Here is a 24,541-nt window from a genome sequence, read left to right as displayed (position 1 = left end):
TCAGCAATACATGAACCGTGAACTTCCAGATGTTCAAGTTGGTTTTAGAAAAGGCAGAGGAACCAGAGATCAAATTGCCAACATCTGCTGGATCGTCAAAAAAGCAAGAGAGTTCCAGAAAAACATCTATTTCTGCTTTATTGACTATGCCAAAGCCTTTGACTGTGTGGAACACAACAAAGTGTGGAAAATTCTGAAAGAGATGGGAATACCAGACCATCTGACCTGCCTCCTGAGAAATCTGTGTGCAGGTCAGGAAGCAACAGTTAGAACTGGACATGGAACAACAGACTGGTTCCAAATAGGAAAAAGAGTGTGTCAAGGCTGTATATTGTCACCCTGCTTATTTAACTTATATGCAGAGTACATCATGAGAAACACTGAGTTGGATGAAGCACAAGCTGGAATCAAGATTGCCAGGAGAAATATCAATAACCTCAGATATGCAAATGACACTACCTTTATAGCAGAAAGTAAAGAAGAACTAAAGAGCCTTTTGATGAATGTGAAAAAGGAGAGTGAAAATGTTGGCTTAAAGCTCAACATTCAGAAAACGAAGATCATGGCATCTGGTCCCAATACTTCATGGCAAATCGATAGAGAAACATTGGAAACAGTGTCAGACCTTACTTTTTGGGACTCCAAAATCACTGCAGATGGTGACTGCAGCCATGAAATTAAAAGACGCTTACTCCTTGGAAGGCAAGTTATGACCAACCTAGATAGCGTATTCAAAAGCAGAGACATTACTTTGCCAACTAAGGTCCGTCTCGCCAAGGCTATGGTTTTTCCAGTAGTCATGTATGGATGTGAGAGTTGGACTATAAAGAAAGCTGAGCACTGAAGAATTAACTGTTTTGAACTGTGGTTTTGGAGAAGACTCTTGAGAGTCCCTTGGCCAACAAGGAGATCCAAGCAGTCCATGCTAAAGGAGATCAGTCCTGAGCGTTCATTGGAAGGACTGATGTTGAAGCTGAAACTCCAATACTTTGGCCACCTGATGCGAAGAGCTGACTCATTTGAAAAGACCCTGATGCTGGGAAAGATGAAGCCAGAAGGAGAAGGGGACAACAGAGGATGAGATGGTTAGATGACATCACTGACTCAATCAATGGACATGAGTTTAAGTAAACTCCAGGAGTTGGTGATTGATGGAGAGGCCTGATGTGCTACGATTCATGGGGTCACAAAGAGTCAACACCACTGAGCAGCTGAACTGACTGACTCATAAAATGTCGATAGCATTGACCTCAGTTTCTACCAAAATTTGTTTTACTCTTTCGCCTCACAAAACAGCATAATAGTAAATTGTTTTTTACAGCAAGTGAATCAGATGGTATATGAAGTCCAGACATCGTTTGGCCCTTGTATGAAAAACAAATCATTATTAGTCTTTTGTGAGTACATTTGGTTGATCTTCTTGCAACCAACAGGAAGAGTAAATGCACTCTTGGGGAAAAAAAAAAAAAAAAAGACTTGGAACAAAGATTCCAAGATGAATTTGTTACCTCCCAGAATTTATTTGTTCAAGCCCAGCATCTCAGAATGTGACCTTGAAGATAAGATCATTGTAGATGTAATTCGTTGAGGTCATGCTGGTGTACACGTCTGCATGCTAAGTTGCTTCCCTTTTGTCTGACTCTCTGGGACCCTATAGACTGTAGCCAGGGGATCTTCCTAACCCAGGGAGTAGACCCACACCTCTGACATCTGCATTGGCAGGCAGCTTGTTTACCACTAACGCCACCTGGGAAGCAATACTGGTGGGTCCCTAATCCAATATGACCGATGACCTTGTAAGAAGGGGTAATTTGGAAGGGACACACACACGGGGAGAATGGCACATGAAGATGAAGGCAGAGATCAGGGCGACGCTTCTATAAGCCAAGGAAAGTCAAGGATTGCTCTCAAACCACCAAGAGTTAGGTGAGAGACTTGGAACACATTCTCCCTCTCTCTCTCAGCCCTCAGAAGTAACCAGCCCTACCAATACCTGAACTCAAACTTTTAGCTCCGGAGCTGTGAGATAATGCCTTCCTGTTGTTACTACTCCATCGGTAGTACTTTGCTATAGCGGCCCTAGGAAACCATTACAGATTGCAGGTGGAAACACACTGCAGTTGGGCTCGGCATAGCCGCTCATTGTGTTCACACAGTGGTGGTACAAAAGGGAAGGCTTACCAAAAAAGAGAAGGTGCTGGCAGTGCTGGACTATTTACCAATGTCGTCATAAGGAAGCAGAGTTATTAAAGGATCTGCAATCACTGGGTAATTCAGCCCTTGACTTTGATGGATGGAACTTGGCTTTTCCTTTCTGCCAAAGCTGCTGAGTGGATAAATGTTTTATGCATGAGGCCCAGGGCAGGAAGGGATGCCAAAGGTTTAAGAATATTTTAAGAAACTCTCTGAGACGTCAGGCAAGTTGTCAGGAGGCGTTAAGAAAGGAAGCTGTGGTACTCCATCAACCCAGCTGGGCAATAAACCCCTTGCGAAGATGAGGAATGATGCCTGTGGTCTTGGGAAGCCATTCTGTTTCTCTTTGTGTGTGTTGTATATATTTTGCATTGACTTGTATTCACGGTCAAAGCTCAAAGAAGTAGAAGTTCCCGCTATGGTCTGAGGGTTCTTCTGTCTCACTCAGGAGCCCAGTTTACCCAGTTTGGAGGATAGTCACAGGCCTTGAAGTTCTGCCTGCTCATGGATCTAGTTTCAGGGTCTTTCCCCTGGATTGGCAACCGCCTGAGCCAAGGGAATAGTTTAAGTGACAGCAAATAGCTTTAGCTTAAAGTCTCGGGAGGCCCATTAGCCACACATTTTAATTACCTATTAACAAAACAGGTTTTCAAGTTCTTTAGCACAGCAGACTATTTCCTGCTATGAGGAGAGAGAGCAGCTTAAGTGTGGATGAGATGGAAATATGACTCTTATCTTTACCTCTCTTAAAAAAGTCTTTCATGTAATAGCAGGTTCTAGAAAATAATGTTTGTACTTCCTTAGACAGCATTAATGGTGCAAATTCTAAGTATATGCAATGAATTTCATGAAAATGTCCTGTGTCATTTAATTCTCTATTGAGGTCAGATAATTTAAATAATTTACAATATCTACTAATAAAGTTTTAAAATAACCTGGAATCATAGAAGAGAGCCAAGAGTGAAGTGTGGCAGCGACTTAGCTGTCAACCCAAGCATTTTCTTACTGCCAAGGAAACATGTGCCCAAGTCCATACGACTCTTGCACATTTTAAAACTCTCTTGAAACCATACCAGGTTAAAATGAAGAGATAAAATAGAAAACGTATCAGTGGATGAAAAACAGACAAGTTCTAGGTACCCATTGTTCTTTATGTTTTGGGAGGTTTTGTATTAAAGACCCTAAGAACTTTCCTTGGATTCCTGGGTAGAAACAAATCAAAGAGAAGAAACTGACAGGGACAGCCTCTCTGAAACATGCTGTCAAGATGCATCAAAATATGCCATGGTATCCTCCCCTTTCTATCTGTCAAAACCATTGATTATTTTCAGTAAAGAAAGCCAGTGACAGTCGCTGGAATTGTAGAACTCAGCATAGCAATAGGTGATTCCTGTCACTCTCTAAATAGACAGGTTGAGAAAAAAACTTCACTCACTGCATCAGAAGCATTATTTTGGAAGCATGATTGAATATAGTTTCATAAAAGATGACAATAAAACACAGAGAAAACAAATATCTGTTAGACCCCAAGATTCTTCATGGGTTTATTGGAGATTTCCATGAAACTGCTAATTTTATGTTTCTCTTTCAGAACAGGCAACAAGTTAAGAGCTTACTCAAAAATCTTAAAATGTTTAAACTTTGTCCTGTGTCTTTATTGGATCAAGAGGTACTTTGGTAACCCTAGAGTTTTCAGGTCATCTAGAAATGTCATGATTCTTTGGAAGTGCAGCTGGCCAGACACTGCTGGTCACAGGAGTCGCTTTGGATCTGGGTTATGTGGGAGCCGTTGAGTAGCTTGTGTGCATAAAACTGTTCAAGCATACATTCTCTGGCTGTCTGGTTTCCCAGAAGAAGAACAGAACCCAAGATGAAGGTATACTAAAGCCATACAAAGTAATGAGCAGAGGGGAGTCTTGCCAGCGGTAGCAGTGGTATGTCAGCAGTAGCCTATTTCTGGGGGCAGCAGGGCTGCCACCCAGGATCTGGGGATAGTGACATGATGCAGGAAAGCCGTGTGGAGGTTAGTGTCAGGGGGCTTTTGCCAGGGATTCCTGGGGCATGATGTGAGCCTGGATCCCATCTTCCTGGGTTCCTTTCATTCTGAGCCTGGTTCTTCAGATTGTTTTCCATGAAGGTGAGTTTCCCAGTATTCTCCCAGTAAATTCCTATTCTTTTTCTATCAGCCACAGTCTACTTACAATTTTTTTTTTCCCTTAGAACTATTGAAGTCCTACTGATGAAATATTGTGACTTCATCTTCCTTGCAAAACCTCCGAGGGCTCAGAATGCAGTCAGGTTAGAGTAAAGCTATTAACCAGAGCCTACTGTGTGAATATAAGGCGGTATTTGGTGCTTTTTCTCAGGGTCAGGTTCAGCTACCTCAGTGTGCTCAGCCGATGCTAGAGTGCCAGACACTGTGCTAAAAGCCTACATAAAATTTTTATTGAATCATCTCAATAATCTGAAGCCAGAAGTACTGTTATCACTACCATCCTATTTACGTAGAAACTGAGGCACTGAGAGGTTATATAACTCGCTGAGCAGCACACAACTGGGAAATGTGGGATGAGTTTGAACCAGAGAGCTGTCCGCTGTGTAAGTTGTGACCCTCCAGGGAAGCCTGGCGTGCTACAGTCCATGGGATCGCAAAGAGTTGGACACAACGGAGCAACTGAACTGAATTGAAAACCTTGTGTACCCTTAGTCATTCTGCTTTTGACTATTAAAAAACCAGTGTTTCAAGATAGCGCTACTGAGACCTTAAAAGAAAATAGGTCTGCAAGTGATCTTTAATGAATTGTATGTAAGATAACGCCACAAATAGATTGTAATTTTGTATGTCTAAACAGGTGTTTAAACAAAAGACATACTGCTTGCTTTTTATGATTAAAAAAAAAGGAAGGGAGTGATCTTTGGGAAGGTAGAGGAGGACAGGCTGGGGAAACAGGGGATACGGTGTATAGTTCTTAAACATTTAGGTTTATTAGTTATATTAGCTGCCATCACCCAAGGGGCTTCCCTGGGTGGCACCAGTGGTAAAGGACCCACCTGCCAATGCAGGAGACAAAAAAGATGTGGGTTTAATCCCTGGGTGAGGGAGAGCCCCTGAAGGTGAGCATGGCAGTCCACTCCAGTATTCTTGCCTGGAGAATCCCATGGACAGAGGGGCCTGGTGGGCTACAGTCCACGGGGTCACAACGAGTCTGGCACAACCAAAGTGACTTAGCACTGCACAGTCATCACCCAGTTGTATCTGCAGCCAGCTAGAGTTACAGGCAGAGCAATATGTTTCTTTGAGATCTGCATCGGTTTCAGAAAAGAAAAAAGACGTGGTGAAGATGTGTGCCTGGTATATTCTGGTGCAGTCTCACTTGGAAAGCACAGTATCCCAGTGTTCCACCTACAACTGCATTATGGGAGACATTTAAAGGATATAAACATCAATGTATCTACTTGGAATTCATAGTAATGAGCCCTGCTCAAAAGGATAATGTAAAGCTCTTCAGAAGAAAGATGTGAAGGATTAACAGCACTTAATTGAGGAATAAGTATATTGGAACATATTGGTTGGCATGCTCTAATGGGCATTGTCAAAGAATCCCCTAATGCTTGTTTGGGGAAAATGCTATCTAGTTTATGTACAACATTTTAAACATTTTATACAGTTAAAACATGGGGCCCTTGGAGATTTTCTATCTTCAGCTAAGCAAAAATGTGTTCTTTTTTTAAACTTTCCTTAAAATATTTAAAAACAAATGTATTACAGAAATGTCAAGAAAAGTATCCCAAGGAAGAACTAGCTTACATTCTAAGAGTAAACGTAAAATACACCCATCTCTAAAATATATTGTATATGTTAATTTATGTATTAGTTAATTGCTGCTGCTGCTGCTAAGTCGCTCAGTCGTGTCCAACTCTGTGCGACCCCATAGATGGCAGCCCACCAGGCTCCCCCGTCCCTGGGATTCTCCAGGCAAGAACACTGGAGTGGGTGGCCATTTCCATCTCCAGTGCATGAAAGTGAAAAGTGAAAGTGAAGGTGCTCAGTCGTATCTGACTCTTTGAGACCCCATGGACTGTAGCCTACCAGGCTCCTCCATCTGTGGGATTTCCCAAGCAAGATTACTGGAGTGGCGTGCCATTGCCTTCTCCGATTAGTTAATTAAATGTCCTATATAATATATATATAATGAAAATATATCTATACACACATGTGAATACATATGTGTTCTATATAATAGTCATAATATTAAAAAATTAGTACATTATAATAGATTAAAAGTGGTTCATATCCTGTTTGTTGGTTTTCTCCTGGTGTAACTAATTCTGCTTGTCTTTGGAACACATTAGACCATTAAATCTTATGGTAATTTGAAAGAAGTATTGCTCCCAGCTGCTGCTGCATAAGCAAACCAAGAGGATAGTTTAAACTGGCATGAGAAGAACTTCACATACAAGCTTCATTAGTAAGAATTCCCTCTTCTGCACTCACATTTGCATGCTATTGTTTGAGGTTTAGCAAAGGCAAAATCCCTAAAAGGCTAATAGAATGGGGCAATAATCCATGATCATTGCTGATATACAAATGCCAGAGTTCGTGTGTGTGAACTAGCTATGTCTGATTTGCCTTCTAAAAAGGCTTTCACTGCACTTATACATTTTCTCTCCAGTCTCCATTTTTTTCTTCCTTCATTGTGCTGTGGAACTAAAAACGCTTAAGAAAGTGAAGAAATATCAGAGCAAATATTTTGGATTGAAAGACATTAGACTTGAAAGAAGAGTGTTAAAGTAAATAGAACTCAGACTCTATATAGTGTGATATAATGGAATTTGTGAGCCCAGAAATGCCAATTTTTTTTAAAAAAAGAGAAACTCATGCAGAGAATTTGGTAAATATTTGGATGATTGATCTATAATGAATTAATAAGCAAACTGGGAGTAACTTGGAGTTATTGGGAGAACTTTGACTTCATGGATACAAACTATCTCCCTCACCAGAAAAGGAATAACTTCCTGAGTAGGCAAGTTAAATCTGACTTGATTTACTTCATTGATTCATGAAATACTTATTGGATGTCTATTGTATGCCAGGCTTTGCTCTTGACGGTTAGTGTGTGATGTAAGATACAGCCACGTTCCCGGGCTGAATAGGGCTTTAACTTCGGGCGGGGGAGGGGAGGTGAGAGTGATTATGATGTTATGTGCTGAAGTAGAGGATGCCAGTCTCAAGGACCTGGGGAGGTTTTCAGGAGGAAGGGATTAAGCTGGCGTTTAAGAGAATGAGAAATCAGTGGGAAAGGTGAAGGTTGGTGGGTAAGAGGGTTCCACACCAAGGGGAAGCCTGTACAGGTGCTCAGAGGTGAGGGAGAGGCTGGGATACCTGAAGATACAAAGGAGTCCTCTACGCTGCAGCTAGTGACCTAGACACACATTGCAGGGAGTGAAGAGAGCTGTGGAAACACACGGCACCAGCCCATAACAAATGCCTTCAATAACCGGTAAAGGGAAGCACAAACAAGTGAAATGAAGCCAAGTCACTAGGCTAGATTTCAAGCCTAAACGAGAAACTCTGCCTGGATGCTGGGACGGACGGACTGCACATCACAGAGATGGATTTACTGTAGTGGACACAGGAAGGCTGGCAATGACAGACAGTGTTTGGGGAAATAGCTGAGCGTGTTTAAAACACCATTCATTCAGGAACGGGCCTCAACAGGCTGACATGGTTGATGATGATGAACATGGAAAAAGTGTATTGTTTTGAAGATAGATGGGGGTGAGAGTGTATAAAACATGACTCTCCTTTTGGAGGAAATTTGGTAGGTTTTCTTGGGAATCTATTATGAATTCCCAGCAGCTTCTACTCCATATAACTCGGGTCACGATTAGTTATCTGTGATTGGCCTGTCTACGTTAAGAAGGCCACTTACTTTTAGAAAGTTCTTTTTAAAAATGTAATGACATCTTTCAATGAGTATGGAGAATTGCCCAGGAAACACCTATGTGTCTTCCACCCAACTTTACTAAATATGACTGGTGCCAAATTTGTGTAAGATACTTTTAAGAAATAAAACATCAGGTTGATTTTCTATGTACAACACTCTCCAAACCCATTACCCTCCTTCCTTCCAAAGGGAATAATTATCTGGAATTTGGTGTTTCTGTCTCCTGTACGTGTATGTTTTTTAAAAATAATCTTACTACATTTGCATCTATCCTTGAAGAATACACATAATCGATATTTGCATAATTGTAAATGGCATTGTGCTTTAGATATATATCATTCTGCTTTATTCTGCTTTTGTGATTTTTCATGTTGATACAGTAAGCTACAGTGGATACCAAACTATTCACTAGTATTCCATTCTATGAACATATTACATTGCAACACTTGCTTCTGTTAACAGATATTTACATTTTTTAAAAATTTGCTGTTATAAATAATTGTGTGGTGGGAATCATTTTACTCACTTTCTTGTGAAAGTATTGACTGGGTATGTATGCCTGCATGTGGGATTTCTAAGCCACAGCAAACAGCCAGTTACTATTTTTCTACATACTGCTCTCCAAAGAGCATACTGCTTATCAATTTGCACTCCCACCAGCTGCATATGGAAGTTCATATTTCTCTATATTTTCATCAGCACATTGTTTTGTCAGCTATTTCAGTTTGTGTCAGTCTAATAAGGGTAAAATGGTCAATGTCTGGCTAGGAACATTCTAGATCTTTCAACAAAGGAAAGTTAATACAAGGAATTGATTAGACAGTAGACAGGACAGCTGGAAAGCAAAATAGTTTGGTGAAAAATCATCCACAGCTGTAGGAAGCCACTGTCAGCCCTAGGCCTAGAGAGAAACTCGGCCAAGTTGGTACAGAGACCAGAAGCTAGGGTCCGTGTCAGAAACTAAAGCCGGGGTGGGAGATGGGAGTGGGGAGCTGAAGCCACGGAAGCTGCCAGAGCTGCTACAGGAATCACAGGAAAGAGGGGAGAAACCACAGGCCCCCCCTCCTCTCGTGCTGGGATCTCCCTTTAGTTCCTCTCACTGGCTACACTTAGCCGGAAGTCGGAAGTTACCTGTCCTGTAGAAAGAGCAGAGGAAGAGAAGGTAACAGATTTGAAAGCAGATGGTTCAACGGGGCAAATGCTGTTGCGTTATGGTTTTAGCTTGCGTGTCTCTTGGGAGTGAGCCTTTGGCATTTTGTTTTCTGTGATTTTTTTAAATGTGTTTTTCCTATTGGCTGTCCATTTCCAATTTATTTTTAGGGATTCTTTATAGATTCTGAATATTATTCAATTATATGTATTGTGATTGTTACTCAGCCTGTGGCTGATTTTCCACTTTGGTTATAGTGGTGGTTTAGTCACTACGTCATGTCCGACTCTTGTGACTCCACGGACTGTAGCCTGCCAAGTTCCTCTGCCCATGGGATTTTCCAAGCAGGAATACTGGACTGGGTTGCCATTTCCTTCTCTAGGGGATCTTCCTGGCCCAGGACTGAACCCAAGTCTCTTGAACTATAGGAAGATTCTTTATCGACTGAGCTACCAGGGAATTCCCTTGTTTATGATAAAAAGTTTTAAAATCTAATAAACAAACTAGTCAGTCTTTACCTTTAAGGTTAGAACTGTGTTTTGTTCAAGGAGTTCTTCCCTATCCTGAGTTGTACTCCACTATAATCCGTTTTTATAAATTAATTTCAGTTTTCATATTTGTTTTTAATGCACTGGGGGCTCATTTTGTTTATACTGTGGCCTATATCTTAAATTTTTCTTCTGTAAAGATAATCAATATTCTCAGGCCATTTTAAGATACTGTTTTATTTAATTTTTTTGCTATATACGTACGTGTGTGTGTGTGTGTGTGTGTGTGTGTGTGTGTGTGTTGGTTTCTTCTGGTATCAAACTGTTTTGGAGCATTTACTCTATGTCTTTGGTGTAGTTTATATCCATGGACCACAACTCACTGTCTTAATACAGTTTTGAAATAAGATCTGATTTTTCTTTTAAGGTTATTTTTATTTTTAAGGTTAGTATATTCACCTAGTTTTATTTCATATTTGGCTAGGATATTTCAGACTTTTTGATGCTTTATATGAATTTTAAGATACTTTTTTCAAGTACCGTGAAAACCTGATAAAATTTTAATTTATGTTTTGCTGAATTTATAGGTTAATATGAGCAAAATGATCACTTTTATCATTTTATCTTTCCATTCATTACATATTCTTTTGTTTTCAATATAAAAAACACTGTATATATTATAATTTCCTCCACAAAGTTATCACACACTTTTGATTTTTCCTTGATATTTTTTCTTGATATTACCATTAAAATGGCATTTCAAAAATAACATTTTTAATGCATTATTGCTTGTGCCAAAGAACACAGATAATTCTATGTATCTACCGAACGTCCAGAAATCTTGCTAAACCTCTTTGTTAGTTCTAACTATGTCTGTAGATCCTCTTGGATTTTCATGAAGACAAAGTCATACTGAGTGTGAATATGGTAAATTCATTTCTTCTTCTCCAACCTTATGCCTTTGACTGACTTTTTGTGTCCTACGCTGGCCTGAACATTTTGGACAGACATGGTGACAGCTGCTTGTTCCTAGGTTTGAAAGGTATTCTATTGTTTCACCATTAAATAGAACTTTAATGCTAGGATTTTTTGGTTATTTTTTTCTTCAGTTTACAATATCACTTTTTTCCCTCATTTGCTGAAAATGTTTTTTTTTTATTTAATGAAATAAGTATCATTATATCATAATTTATATCAATTGTGTTTTCTGCAATTATTGAGATGATCACGTGCTTTTTCTGAAGAGTTCTTTGAAGAATGATGCTCTGCTGGAGTCCAATCTAAGTTTGAAAAACACAAAAATCAATACTATGTATTTTGTATGAACATGTGAAAAATGCTTTTTAAAAGGACTGTAAGACTGTATACAAAAATGATTGCAGCTGGTCCTTTTGGAGGAGAAAGAAAAAGAGATTGAAAGGAGATGGGTGGAGACAGGACAAGGATGATGAAAAAGACTCATTAGCTTTACCTGTGATGGTTTACTGTTTCTTTTAAAGGGGAATGTGTTCATATCAAACTTTCATAATTGTTTTAACAATGTGTGCAGAGAAAGCACAAGTATCAAATTAATAATGATAAATTTTGAGTCACAGATATATGGGTGAACACTACCTCTTTCTTTGTAGTTTGCTATACCTTTATAATTTACAAGAACAAGAACAACAGAAAACATAGTAATATTCATCTTGATTATGGGTGGCATATGATTTAAGCTGTGCAAGTTCAAGTTTGGTCTTAATATTTGGAATCAGGAAGTTGAAAGTGTCAGCTTTGCTTCTTCATGCACGTTGTCAATCAATCGAAACTCATGTATTTAAATATGTAATTGAGTATGGACTGGGCAAGACAATTATATAGACTTATCTAATAATATAGATGGAAAATATAAGCAGACTTTTTGCAAAGAAGCATTAAACCAACATGTGAATCAAAGTGAAATATTGCTATCTCATACAAACCAATAACAGTGTTTCTTGTCTGGATGTAACAATATTACAGGTGTCCAGCTCATATTCCCTTTATATTTAAACAGTATACTTTTCTCTGGGAGTCTGTCTTCCTTAATTTTTATATTTTCCTAAGTTTGGAACCCAGGAACTCGAAAAATCAAGCTTTTCCCTCATGTATGACATAGAGTAAAATGTCACATCATAAGCTTCTGAGTACCCACTGCTGAGTTGTCTAGCTAGCATATTGTCAGTGTGAACATGGGCCAAGCCTGCCAGCATAACATAGATAGAGATTTACACACATAGTACATATTTGTGTGTATAAATACATACACGCACGTATATACCTATATATATGTATAGGTATATCAGTGTGTGTGTATACACATATACACATCTATATATATGTACATATGTGATACTTCAAGGAAAAGTGGCTTCCCTTTTGGCTCAGACAGTAAAGAATCTTCCTGCACTGCAGGAGACTTACCGGAGACATGGGTTCAATCCCTGCATTAGGAAGATTCCCCTGGAGAAGGGAATGGCTACCCACTCCAGTATTCTTGCCTGGAGAATTCCATGGACGAAGCCTGAGGGCTATAGTCCATGGGGTTGTAAAGAATCAGACATGATTGAGTGACTCACACTTTTTCAAGTAAAAGAGTGAAAGTAACCATATTCAGAAAAAGTAGAGTTGGATTCATGCTTGTTTTATGCTCTGTTCTTGATTTAGTTTGGGATGGCATGTGGGGAGGGAATGAATAGGGGAGGGAGTATCAACCCTTCCAGTGCTTGGGCAGTTACACATTTAAACCTGGCCTTGTGAGCCTGTCTGCTAGTGAGCAAAACAAAGGAGAAAGGGACTTGGTGAGAATTTTTTTCTTTTTTCTGGCAGGTAATCCAGATATTTGCAAAAGACCTGAAATGACCTGAAAGCTGTATCAGGCAGGATGTACACAGAGTGAAGATGAAGTGGGTCATAGAGGGGGGTGTGTGTGTGTGCGTGCGTGTGTGTATAAAATATAGATTTAATCTTGAACAACGTGAAAAAAATAATCAAATCTTCTCTGATTAAATGTCAAATGGCTTCAAAGAAAAATGTTTTCCCAGATGGTAATAGAGGATTAGCCTACGGAGGTGAAATCAAAAGCTAGACTCTGAGCATGTGGGGATAGGAGACAGGGAGGACACGCTTGCTGCTGTGAAGAAGAGCATGTAGGGAGGAAAGCGGACAAAGGCACGAGGAATAGGCTGGATGGCATCACTCTCTCTTTCTCTTCTGACAGCCACAATCAATGCCTCTCCTTGAACTTGTTCATGCTTCTCAAAACCTCATCCTTTATGATGTTTCCCAACTCCAGAATCCATCCTCATGTGGTCAAAATAAGTCCAGGGGAGTGAGGGCTCCATGCCTAGGCTATTAATAACTCCACACATCACTGTTAGATACACACATGATGGGCAAATAGGCTTTTTTTTTTTTCTGGGTATGCACAGAGCTTGCAGGTATGTTTTTCACACTTTATCATGCTGTTTGTGGTTACAAACAAAAGGAAAAGAAATTGGAATTTGTTAGGCTTTCATAATATCAGGAAGGATATTTTACTAAAACATCAAGTCTGCAGATATTAGAGATCTAGGTTCATCTTAATCTTTGCTCTTAGGACTATTATTGTCCTAAACATCAGGATAATAGCGTTTTCAAAATACCAGCCATGTTGCTTTATGTGGTTTCATAAGGACGGACTCATGAGCAAATCATGTGGCTGGAGTCAGGTTTGAAACCCAGAGATTTATTCTAGTTGAGTAACCTTGGACAAGTTGTTTAATTACCTAGAGCTTCCATTTTCTCATGTATAAAGTGTGATAACCACACCTGTCTCATAAGTTTCCTATAAGGAATATAATGTAAGAAAATTCAGCCTAACACCTTGCACAATGCAAAGTACTCAGGAAATAGTGACAGTGATATTGAGGTGGTAATTACTAACATTGAATTTATCAGCAGTGTATTTCGTGCTTTTATGGCAGTAGTACTGTAAACAGTAGCGTATACACACATCCAACCTCAATGACTTAAAACCTAGTGCCGGCATATTTTTCTCATGTACAAGGGGAGGTACCCCAGAGTTCATATGGCTGATAGAGTAAATCCTGAAATACCCAAGCTCCTTCCATTTTTCTGTTGCACCACCCTGAGCAAATCCCCCTAAGCTTCACAGCTGCAACACTCTCCTGACCCTTCAGAAATCTTGCCCAAGATCCAGAGGAAAGAAGAGAAAGCACAAATGGCAGAAGATGTGAGCCAGCTGAATCTGTCCTTTATCCATCTGGAAAACAAAGATTCTAGAAACTTGATCTACCCAACGGACTTCCTCTTATACCTCACTGGTTGGATTGAATCACAGGAGCACCCCTGGTACAGGCAGCCTGGGAAATCGTCTCCCTTAGTTAGGAAATTTGCCTCCCCAAGCAGAACCGTGGTCCTGATAGTAAGAAAAGAAGGGAGAATAGACATCAAATAGGCAACCAGCAGTGTTTGACGTAGTCTGACATTAAGAATTATTTGCTGCCTGCCCTCTCCAAATGTCTACGGCCTTAGTAGTGAGAGGGAGGGAGGGAAGGGGAGAAGAAGGGAAAGAGAAGAGACATAGTGTTGTCTGGTTTAATAGAGGAGCTGGACTGTGCATGGCAAAGCCCGGTAACTTTTAAGAAGAAAACATGAAATGATAAGCAAGAATTTTTAGTTCCTCCTAAATGTTCTCCTGTCATAGAGGACCTCATGATGTATTGGTTAAGAATGTGGTTCAGAAATGAAGCAGTCGTGACTTGGGATTTTGGCCATGTTGCTAGTTCAGTGTTGGACAAGTTATTTAATCCTTCTATAAATAAACTCCTGTGAGGACAGTAGCTTTGTTGGTTTTGTCACTACTGTATCTCCATCCCCTAGGAAAGAGCTTTGCTATAAAAGGCTCTCAGATATTTGTTGGATGGATGGATGGATGGACTTCTTTGAACTCCTTGGCAATGAAAGGAACTAATAGAGACCACCTTCAGAGGCCATCATGAGGCTTAAATGAGAGCACGTGTTGTGGAGCTCTCAATTGACTGTATTGTTAGAGAAATAGATTTCACTTGGAGCTCCTCCAAGGCTCCCTGAACCTGGGAATCTCTGTGTGCTTGTTTGTTTGTTTTTTTTCCTCTGCCTATCAGCATGGGAGTTTTGATCTGCTCCATTTCTGACCAGGGCTGATCCAACCCTCCTTAGGCAACCTGGTAGTCCTCTGCTGCCAGGAGGTCACCGCGTTGATGCCAAACAGGGTGACAACCTACCCACACAGCACCCTACGGCCCGTACCTCCTGGGCTTCACCTGTTCTCCTGACCCACCTCACTGTGGAGTAATAGGCGTTTGCAGGGCTGCGGGCTTTTTTTTCTAAGGCAGCTGTTGATTTCCAAGTCTGCTGGCTTCTTAGATGAGACACACTATTATGGTAACATTTAACTTTAGTACTATTGTGCTTAAAGCAAATATCCATGAAGTGTATTTCCAAAATGTATTGAATGGCGGAATGAAGGTATATGGGCATGCATCTGGGTACCAGTCTGTGTACATACTTGCATTTGTGACTTTATTTTAGAAAGTTTGCTGAGCTTTCAATATCAGCTCTTTCAAACCTGGCTTCTTGCTAATTCAGGGCTAGCATGCTAAATTAGCTGTAAATTAATACTCATTTTTGTGCTAGCACACTGGAGTGGCAGGGAAATTGCCTAAATTAGATTCAGGTAGATAACTCATCACGGCCAAGAAGAATGGAATCTAAAAGGACTTTTTTTCCTGTGAAACACTGAGAGTGAGGGATATCCATAATATCAAAAACTCTAGTATCCTTATTTAGTTACTCGCAGTAGATGAGTCCTTAAAAGTGGTGATTTAAAAGAAAATCCTCAGTAGCACATGCCAAGCCACACAACACTTAGCAGAGGCCAGCTTAGAAGGTTTGTGGGAAAATTCAGAATTAAGGCTCAGACTGGCCTCATGCTGACAAAGCGGAGGTCGCCAACTTGGGTTGCAGTGCAAGCAAATGCAACACCAGCAGTCTACCAAAAGCCAGATGATTCCTGAACATTCGTGAGCATTTCAGGATAGTTCACCGTCACCAGCTCCTCTCCATTACACAGCAGGAGTTCGGCACCAGTGCCAAAGCTGGGATACCATCTTTGGGGATAGCAGTCCTTGCTTATGCTTCCTAATTTGAATTATTCATTGCCTAGGCATAGTCGTGCTATCCATGGCCCTTTAAAATGTGTTCTCCTCTATCAGAGTAGACAGCATCACCAAATGCAAAAATAACTACAACCAGCTTGATGCCATATTTCTTCTCAGAAGAATGACTCACTCCCCTATAGAAGTTTGCAATTTACAGAGGTTGTTCACGTGCATTGTGTCATCATGAAAAGACATGATTTCCCACCCCATGGAACACCAACCGTGGGAAAGCATCAACCCACGCCTGACCATGCCTCTGAGCTCTATGGTTCTTGGGGCCTGGCCTGGCCCCATGGGTTTGGGTCTGGTTTCTGTTTCTACCCCAGCCATTCACCTTGCTCTGGCTCTTTCTGAGACTACTGACCAGGCACTGGCCAGGTCTGGGCAGGCCGACTGCAGTAATTATGAGTGAAAGATATCAGTGGCAAAGCGTCACATTCTGGATATTTCTACACATAGTCAGTATCTGCTTTTGTAAGCGTGACTGAGCTCCAAATCGCTTTGCAGTCATAAGGGAATGACCAGTTGAATAGCTATTATTTCATCCAGTTGATGCTGTGCTTTTTGTGCAAAGTGAAACAGGAATGCAGAAGCACGCACATTTTACACCCGCCTGGTTCTTGCTTTCGATAGCTGCTGAAAAATACAAGCCATTCTCCCTAGGAAGCAAACTCCTGGGGAAAGGCTGTATGCAGCAAGTGGAAAACTTGTTAATTTTCAGCAAATGGTTATCCAAAAAAGATAGAAATTTCTACCGGAACTTAATCATTAGTGTACTTACTCCCAACAGGAATATGAGTGTTTATTTCATGGAATCTCCTGAATCCTCCTCCACCAGTAAAATAAAGCTGAGGAAATAATCCAAATTAAAACACAATATCTTATTGGTCTTGTTCAAAGTCCATGAGTCCAGGCAAGGACAAAAATAAAGCTTTCCATCTGACGAAAGGCTGTTGGATACTCTGAGATCAGTCCATGTTCATAGAGAAGAGAACGTTCTCTCTCTCTTTCTCTTTTTTTCCTTGTAATTGTGAAGTACAGTTGATCTATAGTGTTGTATTAATTTGTGGTGGACAGCAAAGTGATTCAGTTATACACACACACACGTGTTCTTTTTCACATTCTTTTCCATGAAGTTTATCACATACTTTTGAATCCAATTCATTGTCTTGCACAGTAGGACCTTGTTGATCTGTTGTATACAGAACAATTTGTCTTTGCTAATCCCAAACTCCTTATTTATCCCTCCCCTACCGGCTTTCTTCTTTGGTAACTGTAAGTTTGTTTTCAATGTCTGTGAGTCTGTTTCTATTTCATAAATAGTTTCAGCTGTCACATGTTAGATTTTACATATAAGTGATAGTATATGGTATTTGTCTTTCTCTTTCTGGCTTACTTCACTTACCATGATCGTCTCTAATTTGAAACGATACATGCACCCCAGTGTTTATAGCGGCAATATGGAGAAGGAAATGGCAACCCACTCCAGTACTCTTGCCTGGAAAATCCCACGGACGGAGGAGCCTGGTAGGCTACAGTCCATGGGGTCGCAAAGAGTCAGACATGACTGAGCGACTTCACTTTCACTTGTTTACAATAGCCAAGATGTGGAGGCAACCTAAATGTTCACCTATAATTGAATGGATGGAGATGTTTTACGTGTGTATGATAGAATATTACTCAGCCAGTAAAAACTAATGAAATGATGCCAAGATGGACCTAGAAATCTCTTTTTTTTTTTTTTTACATTCTAGATGCCATTGTATGCCAGTGCCTCTTTACATTTTTTTTTACTGTGGACCATTGTTTAATGTATTTTTATTGAATTTGTTACAATATTGCTTCTATTTTTTGCTGGGTTTTTGTTTCTTTGTTTGCTTTTGGCTGTGAAGCGCGTTGGCTCCTAGCTGCCTGGCCAGGGATTGGACCTGCACACCGTGCATTGGGAGGCAAAGTCGCACCCACTGGACTGCCAGACAAGTCTCCCCTTTACATTTTTAGGATTACTATCCCAGTATCTAGAGATTGTTTTCATTTGCTCTCAATTATCTTGGTAATGAAGGCCTAATTATTTTAGCAAATAGTGAGAGCAGTTAGTTGGCACCTTTCAAAGCCACATTTCCCAACTACAGAAATGTCTAGAAAATGAGAGATGGAGGGAGTACATTTGGAGGTGGTTATAGTTGTCAGAAGAACACACAGCTGTTAAGTGGCAAAACCAAGAACTAACTCTGAAGTGGACACTTCTGATGACTGTGTTCCATAGTCCCTCCACTATAGGCTTCTTGTGGCAATAAGATGAGCTAACAGTAGAGGCCATATAAAAAAAATAATAATAGTAGCAACAGTAGCATCAGTCATTGTTGGCTGCTCTTGGTTCTTTGACACGTGGCTCTCTCCATAAGACAGCTTATTTCATCAGGGCGAGCAAGGAGAGGCTACCGACAGTACGGGGCTGACAATTTTCAGTGATGTAATCCTAGAAGTGGCATCACGTCACCTTTGCTGTAGTCTATTGATTAGTTGTCAGTCCTGCTCAGGATTCAACCAGAGGGGCTTACAAAAGTGCATGATGATTCTGCAGTCTTGCATCAGGGTTCAGGAGTGCAACATGACATGACGCCTTCCACCAGAGGGAAGTCTTGGGGCTGACTTTGTGAGTTAGCCACTGTTGAAAGTTCTCCTATGTTTGGGCCATAAACAAAGGCTCAGAGAATCCAGTGCAATGCTATTTCTTTAATTAAACAGATGAACAAGAATTGCGTTCTGCAGAGTGGGCTTTAAGTAATAAGGCTAACTTAGAATAGTTTTGTCTATAAAAGGAAATGGCAACCCACTCCAGTATTCTTGCTTGGGAGATGCCGTGGACAGAGGTGGGCTACAGTCCATGGGGTCACAAAGAGTTGGACCCAACTAAGCAACTAAACAACAAGCATAGTTCTTAGGAGGGGACTTTGCAGTCTGTTCTTGATTTCTGCCACACTCATTGCCTTTCTGTTCAGTGCCTCCTTGAATTTTTCATCTCACATTTTTCTGCATCAGGATGATGGTGTGTGTGTGTGTGTGTGTGTGTGTGTGTGTGTGTGTGAAATATTCATTTTTAATTACACAGGCTTGGTAATAAGTGTGTAGTCATGTTGGATCAGCCTCAGATGCAAAACTCCTTATTTTCAGCTGATTATATCTTGAAAGGATTTGTAACCTCGGGCATCTGGAAATTGGAATGCATCATTGTTTACTAGTTGAACATCAAGGGACAGAAATTAAAGGAAAAGGGAGGACAGTGGCAGCTGTGGCCCTTAAATCCGCTGAGATGAAGGTGGATTGAATGACATTTGATAACTTGGGGCGGGGGGTGGGTCCAAATGTCCACCCTGCTGCCTCTTCGGGATGGCATGCAGTGGCAAGCCACAGCCAAAGGTGCCACAGGCCCTTCCCACAGGGAAGGGTTAAGCAGCAGGTCAAGCACGATGGGGCAGAGTCTAGTGTGATGCGGCAGGCAGGACCAGCTGCGGGGGGCAGTGGTGGGTGAAGTGAGGAATACCCATCTCACCAGTCACAGAGGCCCGAGGCCCCCTCGCCCCACCTGCACAGCTCGACTCCTGCGGTGTGACCATGTGGTAGCAAGAGAGAGCCTTGTCTCTGAAGCCATAAAAATAAAGACCTGGAAATAGGATGCTCAGACCCGTGGGTAGAGAAGTGGTCAGAGTCATTGGTTCCTAGACCCAGAAGGAACTTCTAATGCCTCTCTATCTAACGCGTTCATTTGGCAGACAGGGAAACTCAGTCCAGAGGAACTTGCATGAGATCCCACAGATGGAGCCCCGTGAAGGCACACAGGCCCTTTACAGCCTTTGCCCCTTTTAAGTGAGCGTCCCCGAATGCTGGCGCCTCTATGAGCTTCACCGGCATGGAGTGGGAAAAGCTAGGCTTTTGTTCTGTTTCTTCAATCAGTGTTGTGGCTGGGTTTCTGGCCACTTCTCCTGGCCATTGTGGACTGTGTAACCATCTCACCGTGTCTTCCAGTGGCCTTCCCAGTGAATGGTGTATCTCTGTCCCCATTTAACTCCAGTAATCCACGTGACTTGTCTTGGCCAATGCAATGTGAGTAAAAGGACAATGTTTCTCTTAAGAGGCTACTCAAGGTTCTTTCTGTCTTTTCCTTTGCCTTGAGATGGGCAGTGTTCCAGACGAGGCTGACCCATCAGCTTGGATCCCAGAGGGAACATGAAGCTGGGCAGGGACGTGGCCAGCTGGTGATGGATCGGCAGTGCGAGCCGCCTTCGTTACGGAGATTAATTCAGGCTATCACCACGGCAGGAATGGGCCCATCCTGTCTGACGCGGCGTGATGGGTGGACTGCATACACTCATACATACGTGTAGATTCACTCTTCCCAGGTATACAGCCTTTCTCGGGTGTACCTGGGGTCATCACTGCTTCCTCTTCCTCCCCCGCCCTCCAGCAAGCCACCAGGTGCTGCATTTCCACTTTCTAAGTCTCATCTCTCTCCATCCCCACTGCCTCCGCCCTCCTGCAGGCCCCTCTTTGCTGCCGAAGCTCACCCTGCCCGCTCAAGCCATTCTGTCAGTCAGCAGCCAGAGGGAGCGGAGGGTTGCTGCAAGATCAGATTTAATGTGGCCGACGCAGTCCTTCCAGCAGCGGCCTGCTCCTCCCTGTGTTCTTACTAGGACCCTTCTCTTCACTCTTGTACAAATCCTCTATTTTATTTTATTTGTTTGTTTGTTGGCTGTTTGACTTTACCTCCCACCTGCACCGCTTCGCCCCCAGATGTCCTCGTGCTACCCCCACCGCTGTTTTCTTGGTACCTCTTACTTACTCTTTGCGCCTCACTCTTCAAGCCTCAGTGTGGAACCACCTCCTCTGGGCAGCCGTTCCTGGTCACCAGAGTGTGATGCAGGCGTGAGTCCCCCGGTTCACAGCACCTGGCACTTCCCTCATCACCGCCCTGCATGACACTGTCCTGGGATTGATGAGTGGCTGTTCCCTGGCTAGACTGAACCCACTGCGGGGTCCTCAAAACTTTGCAGAGCAGTACCTGGCACCTAGTCATTGCTCCTTCATGCATTTTTTTTTAACTGAATGTTGTTTTTTATCCTAAAACAAAAGAAAATCATGCCCAGATACTGGAATAAAGACTTTATCTTGAAAATATGTATTTTTTTAATACCAAGTGTTTATGTTTCACATGGAGGAAAGATAAAGTTGTTGGAAGGAACTAGAATTTCCAAAAATACATCAATGAGCTACTTATATTGTGAAATATGGGTCATGTCTGTTTAGAGGGTATAAAAATCACATTTTTAAAAATCAAGATAAATATTTAAAACCAAATGTTAAAAAAAGCAACCATAGGTGCTTGGGGAGTTTGGCTAGGAGTGTGAAGTGAGGGAGCAGCAGAGGGTGAGTAAGAACTTGTTTGGTTCTGTGGGTCCTGGTGGATTCAGTGGGAGGTTTGTGTGCATGAGAACAGTGTTTTATTTTTTTTAAAAAATACTTCCTTCAGAGACTGTTCACCACGGAGTCCAACCTTTCCTTTCCTGTTCTACAAACTCAACCTGGTTCAGGAAACAGAGTTGGAAGAGATGTTAAATAAGAATCAACGGAGTCAGTGAGGAGAGAGGTGGAGACCCAGCGTGAGGCAGACCTAGGGGTCCATGAATGCATCCTGGTAGCTGTGGCCTGTGGGCTGGGCAAAGAAACTCGCCTGGGTAGTGGTCTTCATCTCAGTGCCTCAGGGGGTTGTTCCCAGCACATGTTGATTCACGTAAGAATTAGGGGTCCATTTTTATGTCTAGAGTGTCCCCACTTCAGGTCAGTCCAGAATGTAAGGCACCATGGCAGCACCAAGTTTCTCAGATAGGAGAAATGTGAGCTGTGGGTTGACATAGTGTGGCTCTGAGTGGCCACAGGGCCTCACATGTATTCATCATAAGAATCCGCTTGGGCACAGCTACTAGATATAATGACTTTGTCAGTAGGTAGGTAAGTAGGTAGATATGTACACAGACAGGCTGACGGATGGATGGACTGACAGATGTAACTATGCAGGGGTATATATGAGTAGATAAATGAAGACTTTATAAGGAGCACAATCATGGAAATAGAATCCTCCATGACACACATCTGTGATTTATTAAAAGTCAATACAGAAAGTCTAAATAAATATGAAGTCCCACCGGAGGCTTAATTGAATTAATCCAACCTTTAAAACATCTATAATTGATTTGTATATGCAAAGCCTGATTAATATATCATTTAGAATGAGGTATCACCCAGGACACGTTGATAAATGTAAAAACCCCTTCGTCCAGGCATGAGAGAATTTCTCAAGTAACAAGAGAGCTCATTTCTTCCCGTGATAACACAATTTGTCTCCACTCATAAAAAGAAGTAAGCAGCGTAATGAACAGATTAGGTGCAGAATCATCAACAAGGTAACAGACCTGCTAAAGCAACTAGCCCTTTGTGTTGACCCCCTGTGAGAAGTGGACCCAGGTTACGTACAAAATGCGAGGGCTGCACGCGAGCTAAGCATGATGCTTTGTCCACAACCAGCTGCAGCGTGGCTGACCTCAAAGAGCATGTAGGAAGAGGCAGATTCGACACGGCTCTTGCCCCAGAACCAGCCGTCCTTCCTTTCCCCCTGAGTGGCCCTGCAGGCTGTGTCAGCCCCCCACCTTGCCCTTCTTCAGAACACAGACCCCTTTCTCTTTAGGTGAAAGGTAAAAGGGTTAGCAACTCAGTTGCATCCTACTCTTTATGAGCCGTGGACTGTAGCCCACCAGACTCCTCTGTCCATGGGATTTCCCAGGCAAGAATACTGGAGTGGGTTGCCATTCCCTTCTCCAGGAGATCTTCCCACCCCAGGGATCGAATCCTGGCATCCTGCATTGCAGGCAGATTCTTCATCATTTGAGCCACCAGGGAAGCTCTTGCAATCACTAGAACCAACTCTGAGGTTCTAATCCTGGCTGCTAATCCCATGACCCAGACTCAGAAGTAGACACACAATGAATCCAGGTGAACGAGTCCCAGAAACCCAGGCCATGAGTCAAGCCAATCAGAATTCTTCATGGGGTGTTTCTTTCTAAGGGCACGAAGACCTTTCTTCTCTAGTTGTAAAGCCATGAGGATTGGCCATTAGGGAAATGAAGCCGAAGTGCAGAAAAGAAAACGAGGAACAGCCAGGAAAAGGAGAGCATCAGCTTCCAGATGACACTGGAGTCCCTGAAATCCCTCCATTGGCCCCAATCTCGCCCTCCTGAGACCTTGCTGTTGGGCATGTGCAGAGCTGTGAGCTTCTTCCAGTGCCCTTTCAGTAAATACAAATTGTCTTAATTTGATCTACATTTGTGTCATTTGCAATGAGTCCCATATAGCTTCCTTCCTATCACACCTGTTGCTGAATGCCTACATTATGGATAAAGAATCCCCCAAATTTACCCTGAAGAGCGTCATGTTTCATGAAGGGCAGAGAAAGAGACATTGATGACGTCTTATTTAGGACAGCGATTGGTGTTTCCTGAAATGTTAAAACTTCTGTCCACATATAAAAATCCAGTTTAGGTTGTAATATGGTGAAGTTTTCCTAAAATGACTCTGAAGGTAAATACTTCTCTTGTGTCTCACAGTGTAAGTTGGTGTTTTAATTAAAACACTTGAAAACAAAAGTTTTCTGAGTGAAAGAAGTATGGAAAATACTAAGTTATACAAAAGTATGCTACAGGAACTTTCTGAGCCTCTAAAGCTAGTGCATTTTGGAGTATTGAAGAGAGGACTTGAGTGTGCAGAAAAGGAGCACGGATTTCCAGCACACTCCTGGAAAGGCTGAGATTAAACTTCAGTGACAGGCAGCAGAGCTTCCTGTTGGCTCCAAAGTTTACCCCTGCTGGCTCCAGGGGCCCAGAGGAACTGAACTTTGGGGAATGGAGACATTTCTCTGACACTCACCGCAGTACCTTGGGGCAGGATATCAGAATGCCATCTCTACTTTTAACGATGCAGGAGCTCACATTTTCCACTTATATTCTAGCTTATTGTCTCAGTTTCGTGTACCTTTATGCTTTTGCTATTTATTGATTTGACCAACGTGATTCCACCGTTGAGCAAACAGGGCCGCGTTAATGCGTTAAAAGCTCATTATGAGGATAATGGACACGAAGTAAAAAGGAATCAAATGATGCCAGTGTAAAAGGTTTTTCCCTAGACAGCTGAAAATAAATTGAAAACAAATTCAATTAAAATAACAGTCAACCTCTTTATTCCCTCCTTGGTGTGATTCCTCTAAGGGAGGGGCCCAAAGTCAGCACATTGGTTTGAAAGGCCACCGCTCCTGACCTGGGCAGACCCAGGCAGACTAGAGGGGTCGTGTGCTGACCAGGGGGCTGGTCTGGGGCACTGTGCTCGAAAGCCATGTGTTCCTGCCTCTCCCACATGTCTCTGCCTCTGTTTTCACAACCCTTTCTACTCTCTTTCGGTGAGAACTTTTGCAGATTTCTGGGGGTGAGGTAGATTTCC

General features: G+C 42.0%; 1 long non-coding RNA gene across 1 annotated transcript in view; it reads left to right on the top strand.

Annotated features, from left to right (window-relative positions):
• The window catches only part of LOC132658181 (uncharacterized), a 130,860-nt gene extending 110,076 nt beyond the window's left edge, over positions 1–20,784 (top strand). The window contains exon 3 of the long non-coding RNA XR_009597426.1: positions 20,175–20,784. This is a non-coding gene — a long non-coding RNA (uncharacterized LOC132658181). The remainder of the gene's footprint in view (positions 1–20,174) is intronic.
• The last annotated feature ends 3,757 nt before the right edge of the window (positions 20,785–24,541 follow it).

The sequence above is a fragment of the Ovis aries genome, chromosome 19 (assembly GCF_016772045.2).
Source record: "Ovis aries strain OAR_USU_Benz2616 breed Rambouillet chromosome 19, ARS-UI_Ramb_v3.0, whole genome shotgun sequence".
Lineage (NCBI taxonomy): Eukaryota > Metazoa > Chordata > Mammalia > Artiodactyla > Bovidae > Ovis > Ovis aries.
Note: the sequence above shows the minus strand (reverse complement) of the source record. Positions and strands in the feature narration are given on the sequence as shown.